At 45.2% G+C, this 16803-nt stretch overlaps 1 protein-coding gene across 5 annotated transcripts in view; it reads right to left on the bottom strand.

Annotated features, from left to right (window-relative positions):
• Positions 1–16803, bottom strand: part of NDEL1 (nudE neurodevelopment protein 1 like 1) — a 47292-nt gene that overhangs the window by 26410 nt on the left and 4079 nt on the right. The window contains exon 1 of one of the 5 annotated variants that reach the window (XM_088828888.1): positions 5065–5263. The exons of 1 other annotated variant lie outside the window; for it this stretch is intronic. The gene's annotated coding sequence lies outside the window, so the exon portion shown is untranslated. Of the gene's footprint in view, positions 1–4923; positions 4948–5064; positions 5264–16803 lie in introns of those variants that run through there. 3 more of the 5 variants (XM_055406809.2, XM_055406802.2, XM_055406796.2) reach the window with 3 other exon arrangements.

The following is a 16803-nucleotide window of genomic DNA, read 5'->3' as shown; positions in this document are numbered from 1 at the left end:
TCTTTCCTGACCACATTGTCCATTACTACTTTTGGCATGTTGGTCAATCTTCCAATTAACTTAAATAAAAGACCCTAATGCTGGGAAACATTGAGGGCAGGAGAAAGGGGCAACAGACAATGAGATGGTTGGACGGCATCACCAATTCAATGGACAGGAGTTCGAGCAAACTCTGGGAGACGGTGAAGGACAGGGAATCCTGATGTGCTGCAGTCCATGGGGTCGCAAAGTGATTCTGAGAAGGCAGGACCTGTGTTTTACTTATAAATCCCTTCTGCATCACCAGAAACATGAAACACAGCAGAAATTAGATATCTGAATCTGACTTACAATCTTTTTTAATTATTCCATCTTTGCTCCCAAAGTACTGCTTTCCTTTATTAATATTGAAATTTCTATTTCAGAAATGTGAGGGTAGTTTATTTCTACCTCACAACACACTACCATGTATTACCAGGATTACAATCCTCAGCTAGACAAAATTATCAGTCTGAGGCATGCCAAGCCACATTCACAGCCACTTATAAAGCTCAATATAAGCTCCACATCACAGAATAGGGAGCTGATGGAACTTACTGGGGAGAGCCTTAGAGATACCCTGCATACTAGCTACCTAAAATAATCATTGTCTAGCCCTTCTTTTTTTTTAAATCTTCGTTTGGGTCTAAATTGCAGCCTGCAGGATCTTCAATTTTAGTTGCAGCATGTGAGATCCGGTTCCCAACGCAGGGATTGAAATTTCTGGGCCCCCTACATTGGGAATGCAGAGTATTAGCCACTGGACCAACAGGGAAGTCCCCCAGCCCTAAATTCTTAAATATATATGGACAACCAAGTACCACCAAACAAATAAGAAAAGCCAGTAGCATAAGTAAGAAAATCCAAGGACCTACAGAACCTAGAGGAAACAAATAATTCAGGAAAGGAGAGAACTACTTTTTTCTCATAAAACACCTCAGGAGGGTTAGAGGAGTGTTTGTGAAGTCGCCAGTCGTGTCCGACTCTTTGCGACCCCATGGACTATAGCCTAACGGGCTCCTCCGTCCATGGGATTTCCCAGGCAAGAATACTGGAGTGGGTTGCCATATCCTTCTCCAGGGGAACTTCCCGACCCAGGGATCAATCCCGGGTCTCCTGCATTGTAGGCAGACGCTTTACCGTCTGAGCCACAAGTGTTTAGATAGCTACAAAAGAGAGAAAACCAAGAACTGGACGGCACAGGGTGCAAGAAAGGGTGGCTCCAACCCAGGACTGCAAAGAAGAAACCACCCAAGATGAAGCCTAGTCCATTGCGCCCAGAGTCACTCAGCCCAGATGTCTCCTTAGCTTTATGTTCACTTGATAGCCATCTCAGTCCCTTAAATATTTTTGCTGTCATGCTTTGGACTTTCTCTGGGTTACATATATGTCTTTCTGAAGGTGAGGAACTGCTGCTACTTCGGCATATCAACATTTTCCGTTCCGTCGCTCAGTCGTGTCCGACTCTTTGCGACCCCGTGGACTGTAGCCTACCAGGCTTCTCCGTCCATGCGATTCTCCAGGCAAGAATACTGGAGTGGGTTACCATTTCCTTCTCCAGGGGATCTTCCCGACCCAGGGACTGAACCCGGGTCTCCCGCATTGGAGGCAGACGCTTTAACCTCTGAGCCACCAGGGAAGCCCATCAATATTTTATTCACAGGTAAAGTTTCCCTGAGCAATCTCACTGTTTACACCTGTGGGTATACTATAAGGTATCCATTTGTCCCTGGTTTTCTGGTTCACAAATAGGGCCATATTAATACAACTACCAATTTTTCTATCAGTGTCCCCTGGCAACTCAGGTTTTAAATAGCCCTTCCTGTAAAATTGCTTGAGCATCTGGTTCTATTTCTCATGTCCTCCTTGTCTAACTACTTAGTTCAAAGTCAAATGATTCTAGCAAAATTATTTTAATGTGTTTTTATTTCACACAGGCTTCTGGTGTTTTTTTTTTTTTTTTTGCTGAATCTTATGTGAACTGAATGTTGACTATATTTTTTCTAATTAACAGGCTACTTTTAGAACTTGCTTATTGGTCCCTCAATCTATGCCAGAAGCCTTTTACTAAAGGACAAGCTTTTCTAGAACAAGCCAATTAAAAACACTTAAAAGGGTAACAGGCGGTAGGAGCAGTTCAGTCTGGGTTCTTAACTGGACTTGCAGTTAGGAGACCAGACTCTGGAGCCAAACTGCCCGGATTTCAATCACAGTCCTCTACTCACGATCTTGAACAAGTTACTTAACCACTCAGTGACCCATTCCCTTACCTGTAAAATGGGGATAATAATTAAAATAGGGTTGTAAAGAAGATTAAGAGAGTTAATATTTGCAAGTACTCAATACAGAGTCTGGTACACAGTAAACACAGCATAAATTTCATTATTCTTAAAAACTGGTCATTCAATTGCAGGCCTGTGAAGTATAACCACAATCCTTCAGAATTTAAAAGAAATGATTCCTTAAAATTAATCACCTCCAGAAGTTCTGTGCATATTTCAGTTATACCACCATTACTGAAAACATCTCTAAAATCTCTTTTGGAACAGCCATGAAGAGCCAGATTAAAAAATAAACAGAAAACCCTTTCTCTGTTTTCTCTGAGAAAAACCTTTCTCATTTCTGCTGCTTCCTAATTGGTATTATCCAGCTTCATCACTCTAATTTTATTCATCAGACTTATCCTTTCCAAAAATTGGGTTTTTCACAAATAAAAATTTGCCACCACTGCAGACATTCAATGGAGAAGGAAATGGCAACCCACTCCAGTGTTCTTGCCTGGAGAATCCCAGGGACGGGGGAGCCTGGAGGGCTGCCGTCTATGGGGTCACACAGAGTCGGACACGACTGAAGTGACTTAGCAGCAGCAGCAGACATTCAAAAGACCTTCTCGGGGGGTATAAAGACAATCTGTTCATTTTGCTTCAAGTTAGAGCAGGAGATGTGTTCACTGTGTTATTTAAAACTATGTAACTGGAGATATTAGGCCACAGAAAATTAGCCAATACAGAAAACTACACTGATATAAAAAAAAATGCTTTAATGACACATCTGTAATCTCCTGAAGCTGAAATGAAGGTAGATAACTACATACTCTTTCCCCACTACCCAAATCTTCCCTCAATATCCTGTCTCACAGGGATGGAGTGTGAATCCCAAAATGATGACAACTTTTACATAGGGCATTAAGACACTGTGTGTGACCTTCAGATACCTAGCAACTGTGCATAAAACTGCCTGTCTTAAATGTTATATTTACAAAGAAACTGTTCTTTGCACAATGCTAAGAAAATCCATTTTATATGATATTGCCTCCTTGTTAATAGTTATAGAATCAACTAGTGAGACTGGAAGAGTTATTCTGGAACTTACCGGAGATAATCAATACTTTTTAACCAAAATTCTTCTACTCCCAAATGTGACAATTACAGAATTTTAAACTCTAAAGTCAAACATAAATAGAGTCCTCCTTTTGGTCCTGACTATCAAACTTCTTTTTCTACCTCATGAAGTGCTCAGAAACTTATGTCAGAAGTAATTTTAAGCTTCAGTGACCAAATTTATCCCAGTATGACTTAAGATGCAAATAAAAATAAGCTTTGAAGATGTCATGAAAGCAAGCTCTTAAGATTTTACTGAGGTTTCTACTTATTTTAAGTGTTTCTCATCCAATCTCAATTTAAAAAGCCAAAACAAAACTAAAAAACAAATGCTTCCTAAGATTTCTATCTGGGCCAGGTCAACTTGCAACTAGGACTAGCCAAAGGTTTTTGTTGTTGTTGCTTTCTTTCTGATCTTTTAAACTTTAACAAAGATTCAGAAGAGGTATATTAGCTCCCCTTGATTCTCTTCAACACATGACCTAATGCTGCATTTTACTTCACCAACTTCATGATTTAGCAAAGCCAGTGCCCTATTTCATAAACCGATTAAAGGCAACACAACTTATCCGACAAAATAATTAGCCAGCAACCATGAATAAGTTCCAGTGTAGAACTTCCCTCGTAACTTGAGTAGCAGTTCTTATCCTAGGTGGGTCTGCTCAAAAATATTTGAATAAATCTACCAGCTTCTGATATATTTTTAGGAAGCCAGATTTTCTACTTTGCTTTCTACCTGAGAAAGGTAGAAAAATCCCACTAAAAGAAACCAGAACTCCAAGCCAGGAATCGCAAATCCTGAACCACGTGAAGCCCCTCACGGGTTGGAAGAGTTCACAGTAGAAATCACTTAAGTCCCTACTCCACCGTTCTCAATTCCCCCATCCGTCAAATGGCGATATGAGAACCAGGCACAACCACTAATTAGGTGACGAGGTTAAAAAAGGAAAAAGCAAGTGTTCTGTGAAGGCGCTTCAGAAACATAATGAAATTATCAGCACTGAAAGAATCCTCAATTCCTCAGCAAAACTTAAGATTACTTTGTTGCTTACCAACGCGGGAGGAAAAGAAAAAAAAAAAAAAAAGAGGCGAGCACAAGCAGTCCGAACCCGTTTGGTGACACTTTTCTGAACTCCAGAGAAGTGTCCGCAGTTAAAGGCGGACAGTCACGGGAATGCCACCGGAGCCCAAGGTGGGCAGCTTCCGCCCTCGCCCCCAGCGGGAGAGAGGCGAGGAGAGTTCAAAATCCAACCCGGCTCCGAACCACCTTCCCAGCTGAAGGGATGGGGGAGGGGGGCGGGCCGGGCTCGCCGCTGCCACCTTCAACGGAGCCGCTCCTTGCGCCACCAGCGCCCGGGCCCACGGTGCCACGTCCCGGCCTCCGTCCCCGCCACCCCTCACCCCTCCCCCGGACGCGGGCACATCCTCCCGAGACCGCCCGGCTCGCTTCCTTCCAGGCGCCCCCGGTGGGCCACACCTCGGACCAGGGCGTGGAAGGGGCAGTTACAGCGGTTGGAACAGTTACCCCTGGGCTGGCCGCCCCGGAACCCAGGCCCGGCCCGGCCTCGGACACAGCCTGCGGGCTGGTAGGCCCCCCGGGGACAGGCCTAAGGCGTCGCCGGCTCGATCCGCCGCTCTCCGGAGCGGCCCCGCGTCGCAGACTCACCTCCAATGTGTCAAAAGCGCATGTTCGCCGCCGCTTGACCGACGTCTCCGCTCTGCTGGCCAAGCCAGGCCCGCCCAGCCGTTCGGCTCCGCTCCCCTCCGCAGCCCTGAGCTCCACTCCGCGTACCTCCCCGCCCGGCTCCTCCCCGACACGTCAGGGACTGCCAGAGTGTCCGAGGCCATTCTGTGACGCACGGGGGCGGGGTTCTGAGCATGCGCGCGAGCGTGAGGGCGGCCTGGGCGGGGCTGTCGGGAGAATGGCGTCACAGGGGGCCCGGCCAGGCCTGACGCGCTGACGTCAAGCAGGCGGTGGCCGTCTGCGCAGGTGAGTTTGCGACCTTCGCGGTATCCCGGAAAGGCTCTGAGTTCGGGAAAGTGGCATCACCGTGGGTGACAACCTGCCTCCCCGTCTTCAGCCACCAACCGAGTCCTGCAAGTGACTGTTTCACTGTTCCCATATATAATAGGATTTCACCTCCGAGTCACCTCCACCACCCAGTAGAATTCCAGGCGTATCCTAGGCCCCATCACTCTGACAAAGACCTGTGTTGTTTTTACAGCAAACCCGCTAGCTGAAATTTTATACTACTTGTCTTCCTCCAGTAAAACGTAAGTTCCATGAGAATCGGAACCTCATTCCTTTCGTCTCCCAGAAGATATCTTGGTGCCAGGCACAAAGTGGGCGTTCAAATATTTGTTGATTGGACTCGTTGAGGGCACCAAGGAAATACACATATTTCCACTTATATAAGCGTATATTTATGTAAGTGTGTGTGTGTGTTCATTCCCTTAGGACCTCCAACTAATGGAGTCCATTTCATTTATACATATTCCCCCCAGGAGACTTGAAGAAGGAAGAGAGGGGAAAGGAACCAGCTCAGAATGAGAATGATGGGTATCTGCTTAGGGAGGGGAAACTTGAATAGAGCTGTTTTTAAAGACAATTTTTGGAGCTTTTTGCTGTGTAATGTACAACATAATTCTCCATGATGTCAGCGCTCTGGGGATTGGGTATATGAGGTTTTTGGACACAGTGATGTGTAAGACAGATTTCAAGGTGAGAACAAGGTGAGCCTGAGAGGTTCAGTTATATTTTTGAGGGCATGGACATAAACAGGAACAGTGCCAGAGAGATGCTAAGAGGTATCCAAGTCAGTGAAAATCAAAGAAATAATTAATGGGGTTGTGGGGAAGCTGACACCTTGAACTAGATTCTGAAAAGCTCATGATAATAAGACTAGTTTGCTTTTGTTCTACCATTTGTATGTACTGGCAGTTGTGCTAAATGCTTGGCTTGCATAATTAATTCTTAACAATGACCCCATGATATAGGTACCGTTATTATTCCCAGTTTACCAAGAGGAAATCGAGACTCAGCAAGATGAAATTGCCCAAGGTCACTCAGCTAGATAAAAAGAGGACTCAAGGTTCAAACCCACCTAGTCTGGATTATCTAACTCTAGAAACTAGACTGTTAACCACTACTGTACTGCTACTAAAGAAGGAGGGTTATTGGGACTTCTTGGCTGTTCAGTGGGTAAGACCCTGCTCTTCCACTGGAGGGGCATGGGTTTAGTCCCTGCTTGGAGAACTAAGATCCCACATGCCATGTGGCACAGCCAAAAAAAAGAGGGCTATTAATAACTACCATTTATTGGGCTAGAGAACTGTGCTGGAAGCTTTACATACATCTCCTCACAAGCAGCTTGTGAGACTGAAATTATTACATCCATTTTATATGTTGGAAAACTGAGGCCGAGGGGAGCTGAGGTTTAAACCCAAACAGGTCTCAGTCCACGCCCAATGACCTGGGACATCATAGAAGCCTATGATCTCATCCTCCAAGGCACAGCCCCCGCCAGGAAAGCAGAGCCCCAGAGGTGAGTAAGCAGGGAGGCCTTCCTGCAGATCTGGTGCCAAGACAGACCAGTCCCACCCCAAGAGGAAAAAATAAAGGCTGAAACTCTGGTCCCTGGCTGAAGTCCTGGGAAACACACTGAGTCACCTAATGGCAGGCCAGGCCCTGCAGAAAGTGTTGGCATCATCTTCCAAGGCCACTGCCCCTCCCACCCAGCCTGGACCCAGATGGTAAATTTCCCCTTCCAAGATAAAGAATAATAACCAGTCCATGTTTGATTCAAAAATGCCAACTTCAGGGCTTCCCTGGTGATCCAGTGGTTAAGAATCCACCTGCCAATGCAGAAGGCACAGGTCTGATCCCTGCACTGCATGCTGCAGGGCAGCTTCTGAAGCCCTCTTGCCTTAGAGGCCGTGCCCCACAAGAGAAGCCAAGGCAATAAGAAGACCATGCACTGCAACTAGAGAGTAGCCCCTGCTAGCTTCAGCTAGAGAAAGCCCATGTGTAGCAATAAAAACCCAGCACAGCCAAAAAATATTTTTTTTTTAATGCCTACTTCTATGCACCCCTATGTTCTTAACAGCACTGTTCACAATAGTCAAGACACGGAAACAACCTAAATGTCTATCAATAGATGAATGGATAAAGGAGGTGTGGTATATATATATCTAGATATGTAGAGATAGATATCTAGATACGGAGAGAGATCTAGATATATAGAGAGATCTAGCTATAGATCTATGCAGGCACACATACAATGGAATATTACTCAGCCATAACAAAGAATGAAATAATGCCATTTGCAGCAACATGGATGGACCTAGAGATTATCATACTAAACGAAGTAAGAAAGAGACATATCATATCATTTATATTTGGAATCTGAAATATGACAAATGAATTTATCTGCAAAACAGAAACAAACTCAGAGATGTACAGAATAGACTTGTGGTTGTCAAGGGGGAGGAAAGGTGGAGGCAGGAGTTTGGGATTAGCAGATGCAAACTGCATAAACTATACCCAATATCCTGTGATAAGCCATAATGGTTTCATAAAGACTATAAAACAGAATATATATATATATATAAATAACTGAAGGAGAAGGGGACGACAGAGAATGAGATGGCTGGATGGCATCACCGACTCGATGGACATGAGTTTGAGTGAACTCCGGGAGTTGGTGATGGACAGGGAGGCTTGGCGTGCTGTGTGATTCATGGGGTCGCAGAGTCGGACACGACTGAGCGACTGAACTGAACTGAAATAAACTATTTTTTTAGGGACCTCCCTGGTTGTCCAATGGATAAGACTCTCTGTTCCCAATGCAGGGGACCTGGGTTTGATCCCTGGTCAGAGAACTAGATCCCACATGTCACAGTTGAGTTAGAATGCCGCAAAAGACCTGATGCAGCCAAATAAATAAATATTTTTTAATAACTTTTAAATTCCCGCTTCTGGTGGGTCCCTAACCCTTGACCCAGCCAGCCAACAACAGCTCAGCCTAGGGTATCCCTGTGCCAAAGGGAAAAGAAAATTCCATTTGTTGCTTTTATTGCATCTTCAGTAACATCTTGAGCAAACAGAGCTCACCAATTATCCAAAGCAACTCAGACTCCTAATCAGTGCTTCCATCAGAATTTGGCTGTTAAGTCAACAGGCAGGACATGGGTATGCTGAGAATTTGCTATGAGGAGTTTAGGTTCCAAACCTCCTTGCCGTTCCTTCCCTTGCGTGGTGTGTCTGAAAAGGCAGACTGCTTCTGCCCTAGCCGGGGTGGGGTGGGGGGAGGTAGAGTCCCCCCTCTGAGGGCCTTGAAAAGGGCTCTTGCAGGTGTGAAAAATGAGGACAAATTTAGGTTGAGGCTGCAAAAGGCCTTCCTGCCAGGGTGCTGCCCGCATTACTGGTAGCTGGAAGGAAAGCTACCCTTGTCCTCATCCAGGGGGACGAACTGATGTTGCCAGAGTCTCTTTCCCCTGATGGTGGAACCTGAGATCCTGCTGTGCCCCGTGAATTTCTTGGGGCTGCCCCATTTCTTCCCCAGAAGCCTACCTGAATAGCAGACTCCTCCCGTTCCAGAACTGTCTGTAGCCTCCTGGGCTTCCTGGCTTCAGAGCCTACACTCCCCTGAGCTCCGGTCTTCACTGTCAGCCCCGTCCCCAACTCCAGCCCCTTCATGGTCCCTACCCACACCCCAGAGTGACAGCCGCCTCCATGGAACAGCTTGGCACAACACTGTTAATTGCTAATTGGGTTAACACCTGGCAACGCCAAGGGCTGTTAACATCACACCTACATAAACAGTGTGACTGTCCCCAGACAAAAGCAGTATCTGCTCATACACCTTTGCACAGACAAGGTGGCACCAGTTTTGCCTACTCCCAAACCATTCTAATGGAATGACAGGGCAAGGAGGAAAAATGGAGTGTTTCTTACAGCAACCTAAGCTGATTGTCATCAGGCAATTCAGCCAAATTCCCATGACCAGTAAACCAATGAGTCAAAGTTACCAGGAATAAAAAATCATTAATTCAACCATTAAATGAATATAATTGAGTGCCTGGCACTGTTCTAGACCCCAGAGATACAGCAGGCAACAAAACAAGCTTAGGGAAGAGAAAGAATGGAAACCAAAAATTAAAAAACATTAGCATGTCAGGCAGTGATAAGTACTGAGAAAGAAAAAAGGAGTCAGAGCTTTTCAATATTTTATATTTAGGATGGCATTTAAGACAGCACCTGGTATGTGGTAGGCTCTTAGCATTTGTTGAAGAATAAAAAACTTGCAGTGAGTAAGTAATTTTCATTGCTCTCTTCTGCTTTCCCCGTTTTTTTTTATTTCATCAGAGCACTTTTATCATTTAGAACTCTCAATTTTAAAAACTCCTCTAATAAAAAATGAGCAATTAGGAATTCCCTAGTGGTCCAGTGGTTAAGATTCCACTCTTCCTCTGCCGTGGGCACAAGTTTGATCCCTGGTTGGAGAACTGAGATCCCACAAGCCATGTGGTGCAGCCAAAAAAAAAAAAAAAAGTCCTTCCACTCTGACTCCCTAGTTAGCCCAATCTGATGTTATTCTCTCCTGTAAACATGTATGTGTTGATTCCACAGGTGTAAAGCTTTCACCCTACAATTTTTTCTTTTAAGGAAACTTTTTTTTTCTTTTTGCCTGCGCTGGGTCTTCATTGCTGCACGTGGGCTTTTCTCTAGCTGCAGTGAGCAGGGGCTGCTCTTCATTGTGGTGCGCGGGCTTCTCATTGCTGTGGCTTCTCTTATTGCAGAGCACAGGCGCTAGAGCTCAAGGGCTCAGTAGTTGCGGCTCACAGGCTCTAAAGCACAGGCTCAGTAGTTGTGGCACACGGGCCTAGTTGCTCCCCAGCATGTGGAATCTTCCTGGATTAGGGATCGAACCTGTGTCCCCTGCATTGACAGGTAGATTCTTACCCACTGTGCCACCAGGGAACCACCCTACAATCTTTTCGATGTCGTATCTTCTGCATATCCTTTAAATGACAGCATAATGATATCTGGGGCTTTGGTAGAACCACCTGGGATGTCAACCATAACTAATCTGGAATGTAAGGATTGCTTCTCCAGGGATCACTTGCCTGGTGACCATTGTCTAATGATAGGGGAATGATACCTTGACCATTTATCATTACAACCTATTATGGTAAAATGACAGCCCATGGGATCTCAGAGGAAATTTCACATTAGTTTCATCTATTTCTGTATAATAACGACACAAGCCTTGATGTCCACTTTGGGGGTTTGTCTTGTTTTTTTTAAAGATCTTTTTTTTTTATATGGACCGTCTTTAAAGTCTTTGTTGAATGTGTTACAATATTGCTTCTGTTTTACTTTTTTTTGTTTGGCCTAAGGCCTCAAGGCATGTGGGATCTTCACTCCCCAGCCAGGGATCAAACCTGCATGCCCTGCATTGGAAGGGGCAGGCTTAACCACTGGACCTCCAGGGAAATCCTTCCTCTGAAAATTACAACAAGGGGCCTTGGGGACCTTTACATGAAAAAATATTTTCCCCTCAAAATTAGAAGAAAAGGCTTTACTCAGGAGAGTCTTGACCACAGAGGCCAGTTTTGATCCATAAATGCTTAAATGCAGAAAAAAAAACATCCCAGGTTTGCTGTTAATCACAGTAGAAGTGTCTCTTCTATGAAAAGCAAATGAGCATCCCTTTGGAGGGGTGCAGGCCAGGCAGAAGAGGAGACGTTAATTAAAGTGCTGGGGGCAGGATAAGCAGGGAGCAAGGAAACCCTTTCTTCAAGCATCTTGCTGTTTCAACAACTTTCCAAAGTCTTATGTTGACAGATGGCTATTAAAACCCTGATAAAAAGATACTAGAGAAAGCAGTGTGAAAGAGGCCCCAGATACACAGAGGAGGTGATCAAAGGGTGGCAAGATCCACCCTCCACCCCCAGCCAAAGGTGCAGGCCCCAACCCTTCTCAGGCTCCCCACCCTGGTGTGAGAAGCCAGCCCCGCCCCAACTGCGACTCCTCCCTCCCCACACCTCAGGAATTCAAGTGTTTGTTCTTCTCTGCCAAATCAGCCCCATCACAGGTGACTCTGCTTCCCTTCTCTGAGCCTCAGTTTCTTCATCTGTAAAATGTGATGGTTGGACCAGATGACAGTGTTGACAGTTCCCGTGAGTCAGAACCCACCCTGTCTTCCAGGTGCCAAGCACCCTCCTGGGGGCGCTCAGACCCTCCCTCTCCTTGGCCAGTTTGCCCAATGTGATGGCAGGGATCAGCCGGGTCCTAGATGGATGGGGGCCAGTGACCAAGGCCATTCTCGTTCCTGCCAACATCCCTTTGCTGCTCCCAGGGAATCGCTGAACCTGCAGAACTGCCTTCCAGTGCATCTAATGTCTGCTGTATTCGTTTCCTGAAGCTGCTGTAACAAATTACCACAAGCTTAGTGCTTAAAACAACCCACATTGATTCTCTTATGGTTCTGGAGGTCAGAGGTCCAAAGTGAGACTTTCAGGGCTAACGTCAAGGTGTTGGCAGGCCTGGCCCCTTCTGGAGGCTCCAGGGAGAATCAGTTTCCAGCTTCTAGAAGCCACAGCATTCCTTAGCTTATGGCCACATCACCCCAGCCGCTGTTTCTGTTATCACAGTGCCTTCTCTGACTCCTTCCACCTCCCTCTTATAAGAACCTTTCTGATTACATTGGGCCCATCCAGATAATCCAGCCCAGCAGAAGGAAGAGAAGGATGTTTATTCTCTGGGGAAACTAAACCAGAGAAGCTCCAGACGTGGGACACTGGGCATACTATGCTCAGTCGCTCAGTCATATCTGACTGTTTGCAACCCATAGACTGTAGCCTGCCAGGCTCCTCTGTCCATGGGATTCTCCAGGCAAGAATACTGGAATGGGTAGCCATTCCCTTCTCCAGGGGATCTTCCCAATCCAGGGATGACATCTGTGTCTCTTGCATCCCTGCACTGGGAGGCAGATTCTTTACCACTGAGCCACCTGGGAAGCCCCACTGGGCATGCTCGAGCCAGGCTAAATTAGTCCAAAATAAAAGGAAGCGAGAGAGAGGGAGGGGGATTCTTCAAAGGCTGAGTGTCAAATGATGAGACCCCAGCTTCCTTCCCTGATGGTCTCCCAGAATGCCAGCCTGTACCCTCTAGGCAGGAGATCAGAGACTTTTTATTTATTTATCTGGCTGTGTTGGGGCTTCATTGTGGCACCAGATATTTGTGGTGTCATGCTGGATCTATCCACTGCGGCTCACAGACTCTGTAGTCATGGTGCGGGTTTAGTTGCCCCATGGCATGCGGGATTTTAGCTCCCCGACCAGAGGTCGAACCCCCATCCCCTGCACTGCAAGGAGGATTCCTAACCCTGGATCACCAGTGAAGTCCCCGGAGAACCTTTCTTGACAGAATCATCTCATTTCTAAATCCTTAACTTAATCACTACCACAAAGTCCTTTTGCCATAAAAGGTAACATACTCACAGGTTCTGAGGATTAGGACCTAGACATCTTTGGGGGGCTTTTATGCTACCTACCACATCTCATGCTCCAACTTTACCACCTTCACAATATTTGCCATTTCTGCATATCATCTTTGAATTTTTCTTTGACTCAGACCACTTTCTAAAAAATGAACTTAGGGCTTCCCTGGTGGCTCAGCTGGTAAAGAATCCGCCTGCAATGTGGGAGACCTGGGTTTGATCCCTGGGTTGGGAAGATCCCTTGGAGAAGGGAACAGCTACCCACTCCAGTATTCTGGCCTGGAGAATTCCATGGACTGTATGGACTATATAATCTATGGGGTCACAAAGAGTCAGTGACTTTCACTTTCACCCCAATACAAAATAATGAACTTTATAAAAATAATACCTATGAAATCCTAGAGTTGATAGCTAGTCATATTTTCCCTATTTCATAAATTAATACACGACTATCAAGATGTCAAATGTTTATCTGTGCACCACATAATATCACTGTGTGTGCCACCAGTAGTACACAGACAGTCCTTTGGGGAACAAAAATCCAGCCCCCTGATTTTACAGAAGAGGGTAATTTGTCCAAGAAGTCACCAGCAGCAAAGAGCAAGGCTACACCCACGACTTCTTCCTCCTGTCTCCGTGGTCATTAATCACAGCTTGAAAGGATGTCAGCTTTTTCTTAATAGCATCCTTCCCTTGGTGATTCACATCATTTAGGGCTCAGTTCCCCTTCTGCTACACTCACGGATATTTTCTATTTGGAAAGTGGGGTTTCCTATTGCCTCCCCTGTGGACCAACATTCATGCATCCTACTTATCAGTGCTGGGCAGAGGGTGTTTACTTGACCTACATCTGGACGGCATCCAGGTCTCAGGGAGCATACACTACAAAGGGAGGTGTGCCGATGGTGACTTTGTACTGTGCCCCTTGGCTTGTGTCCTGGCTGCTGACTGGACTTGGAAATGGCTTTTATGAAGACAGAGTTCCATCCACAGGGTGTGGGATGATATAATGGCCCTCCTCTTACATAATGATTGACATGCAATAAAAATAGCTTTCATTTATTAGATACTTCATCTGACAGGCCCTGTGATGACTGGGTTACACATATCCATTCACAGCAACCCTGCTGCTGCTGCTGCTAAGTCGCTTCAGTCATGTCCGACTCTGTGCAACCCCATAGACGGCAGCCCACCAGCCTCCTCCATCCATGGGATTTCCAGGCAAGAGTACTGGAGTGGGTTGCCATTGCCTTCTCCGCACAGCAACCCTATGAAGTAGCTATAAGTGTTCCCACTTTACGGCTGAGAAGACTACATCCCAGAGAGGCTGAGCAACTTGTCCAGGGTCACACAGCTAGTGTGACAGGTACTTCAAAAGACACAAGAGAACTTAGAAATCAACCTGAGATGAGGAATGCCAATGAGGAAACCAGAGAGGCTGAGCAACCTGCCCAAGGACACACAGCTAGTGGCAGACTCAGGGACAGAATTTGGCTCCCCAACTCTCAGGCTTGTTTGTTTTTCAGATTCTCTCTTGTAAGGTGTTATTTCTTGGATGATTTCTTTTCAGAGGCCTGCCTGATCAGTTTCTTTTTTCTCATCATTGCATACATCTCTCCTCCCTGGTGCTTTCCTCACTAATCATTTTCTCTCTAATTGAAAGCTGTAGAGGAATCTAATGAGAATCCTAGGGTGATCCTTCACCATCTGTCCCCCTGACCTACAGGAAAAAAAAAAAGTGCTAGAAAATCTCCATGAGTCTGTATTCATTAATTTGGAATGAGTCATAATTTAACCAGAAAAGGATTAAAGTTTACCTTCATCCTTTCCCCACAAAAAAGAGATTGCTAAGCAGATAGTCAGTGGAAAACAAGTGATTGTGATCAAAAGAGGAACTTGTTAATGCAAATTTTAACCCAGTAAGACCCTAAATGTCCAAAGGGAACTGAGTAAACTCAATGATTATACACAGTGGAAGACTGGCTAGCCATGACTGTGTCATAGAACATTGTATAACAGTATGAGAACAAATTATGATCAGTAAGTCGACAGCATAAATACAAAATAAAATGACTCTGCATTTTTATAAGTATATATCTATAGGGGGAAAAAAGATAGAAAGACGTATTTAGTAGCTATCTCTGTGTGTGCGTGCATGCATGTGTGCAGTCGCTTCAGTCATGTCCAACTCTTTGTGACCTCATGAACTGTAGCCTGCCAGGCTCCTCTGTCCATGGGATGCTCCAGCTTATACTGGAGTGGGTTGCCATGCTCTCCTTCGGTGGATCTTCCTGACCCAGAGATCAAACCTGTTTCTCTTACGTCTCCTGCATTGGCAGGCAGGCTCTTTACCACTGGTGCCACCTGGGAAGCCCCAGTAGCTATCTCTAGGTGGTTTATATTTTCTTTTTTGTGTTTATCTGTATCTTCCAAATTTTCTACAGTGAACACAGATTACTTTCATAATCCAAAGGAAATTCAAATTGCTGACACTGTCATTAAGAACTGTTGTTTTCTGAAGCCTATATTCTGAGATTGCACATACAGAAAAGTAAGGAATCAACCACAAACCTCTTTCCTGAGCTGGCCATATGCTAGCAATTTAACAATTATCCTGCTGCTGCTGCTGCTGCGTCACTTCAGTCGTGTCCGACTCTGCGTGACCGCATAGACAGAAGCCCACCAGGGTCCTCCGTCCCCGGGATTCTCCAGGCAAGAACACTGGAGTGGGTTGCCATTTCCTTCTCCAATGTGTGAAAGTGAAAAGTGAAAGTGAAGTCGCTCAGTCGTGTCCGACCGTTAGCGACCCCATGGACTGCAGCCTACCAGGCTCCTCCATCCATGGGATTTTCCAGGCAAGAGTACTGGAGTGGCTTGCCATTGCCTTCTCCGAAAAAGATGAGCAATGAACACAAATAAGTAGTTCACTGAAGAAATACAAATGGTCAGTAAACATGTGAGAAGACTCTCAGTCGTTTCATTAATAACTTTTAAAATGTAAATTAAAATGACAAGGGAGATACTGTTTATTAGCAGATTAGCAGAGCTTAAAACAAATGATAGGGGAATTCCCTGGTGGTCCAGTGGTTAGGACTACATGCTTCCACTGCAGGAAGCATGGGTTCAGTCCTTGATTGGGGAACTAAGATCCTGAAGTCACGAGGTGCCACCAAGTAAATAAATAAATGATAATATCCAGTGCTGATACAGTGTGAGGAAGCCAACACTCTCAGACAACGCTGGTCCGAGTGAAAAATGCTATAAAACATAGCAGTTACCATGATGGATTGAATCTAAATATCTCCTCTTCCTCTTGAAATGCCACAAAAAAAGGCAGGACGGAATTTTTTTTTTTTTTAATTTGCCTTTTAATTGAAGTGTGTCTTTTTTTTTTTTTTTTGCTGGTCCAACACAGAGATTTCATTTTCAACTAAAATGAGACAATTTTTGACACTGGTTAAATATGCAAAGCTTATCTACACATTTAAGAGAATTTAAATACTTCAGCAAAATGATCATTGTTTTCCCATGAATGAAAAGTGAAAGTGAAAGTCACTCAGTCGTGTCTGACTCTTTGCGACCCTATGGACTATACAGTCCATGGAATTCTCCAGGCCATGGAGTGGGTAGACTTTCCCTTCTCCAGGGGATCTTCCCGACCCAGGAATCGAACCCGGGTCTCCTTTATCATAAAGGAGATAAAGAATCCGGAGATTCTTTATCAGCTGAGCTATCAGGAAAGCCCCCTTCCCATGAATAGTGGGGTCCTATTTTTTCAAAGGAATCCAGAACTTGTAAACTTCATCTAAATATACAGACTGTAGTTCAAAAAGTCCTTTTCTATTAAAGTGGACTTTATTACTTATTTATATTTTTTATTTGACTTCATCAGGTCTTAG

This window comes from Moschus berezovskii, chromosome 20 (genome assembly GCF_049115385.1).
Source record: "Moschus berezovskii isolate FMDL1 chromosome 20, NW_MosBer_1.0, whole genome shotgun sequence".
NCBI classification, from domain to species: domain Eukaryota; kingdom Metazoa; phylum Chordata; class Mammalia; order Artiodactyla; family Moschidae; genus Moschus; species Moschus berezovskii.
The sequence above is the reverse complement of the archived record's forward strand: the minus strand, read 5'-3'. Positions and strand labels throughout refer to the sequence as shown.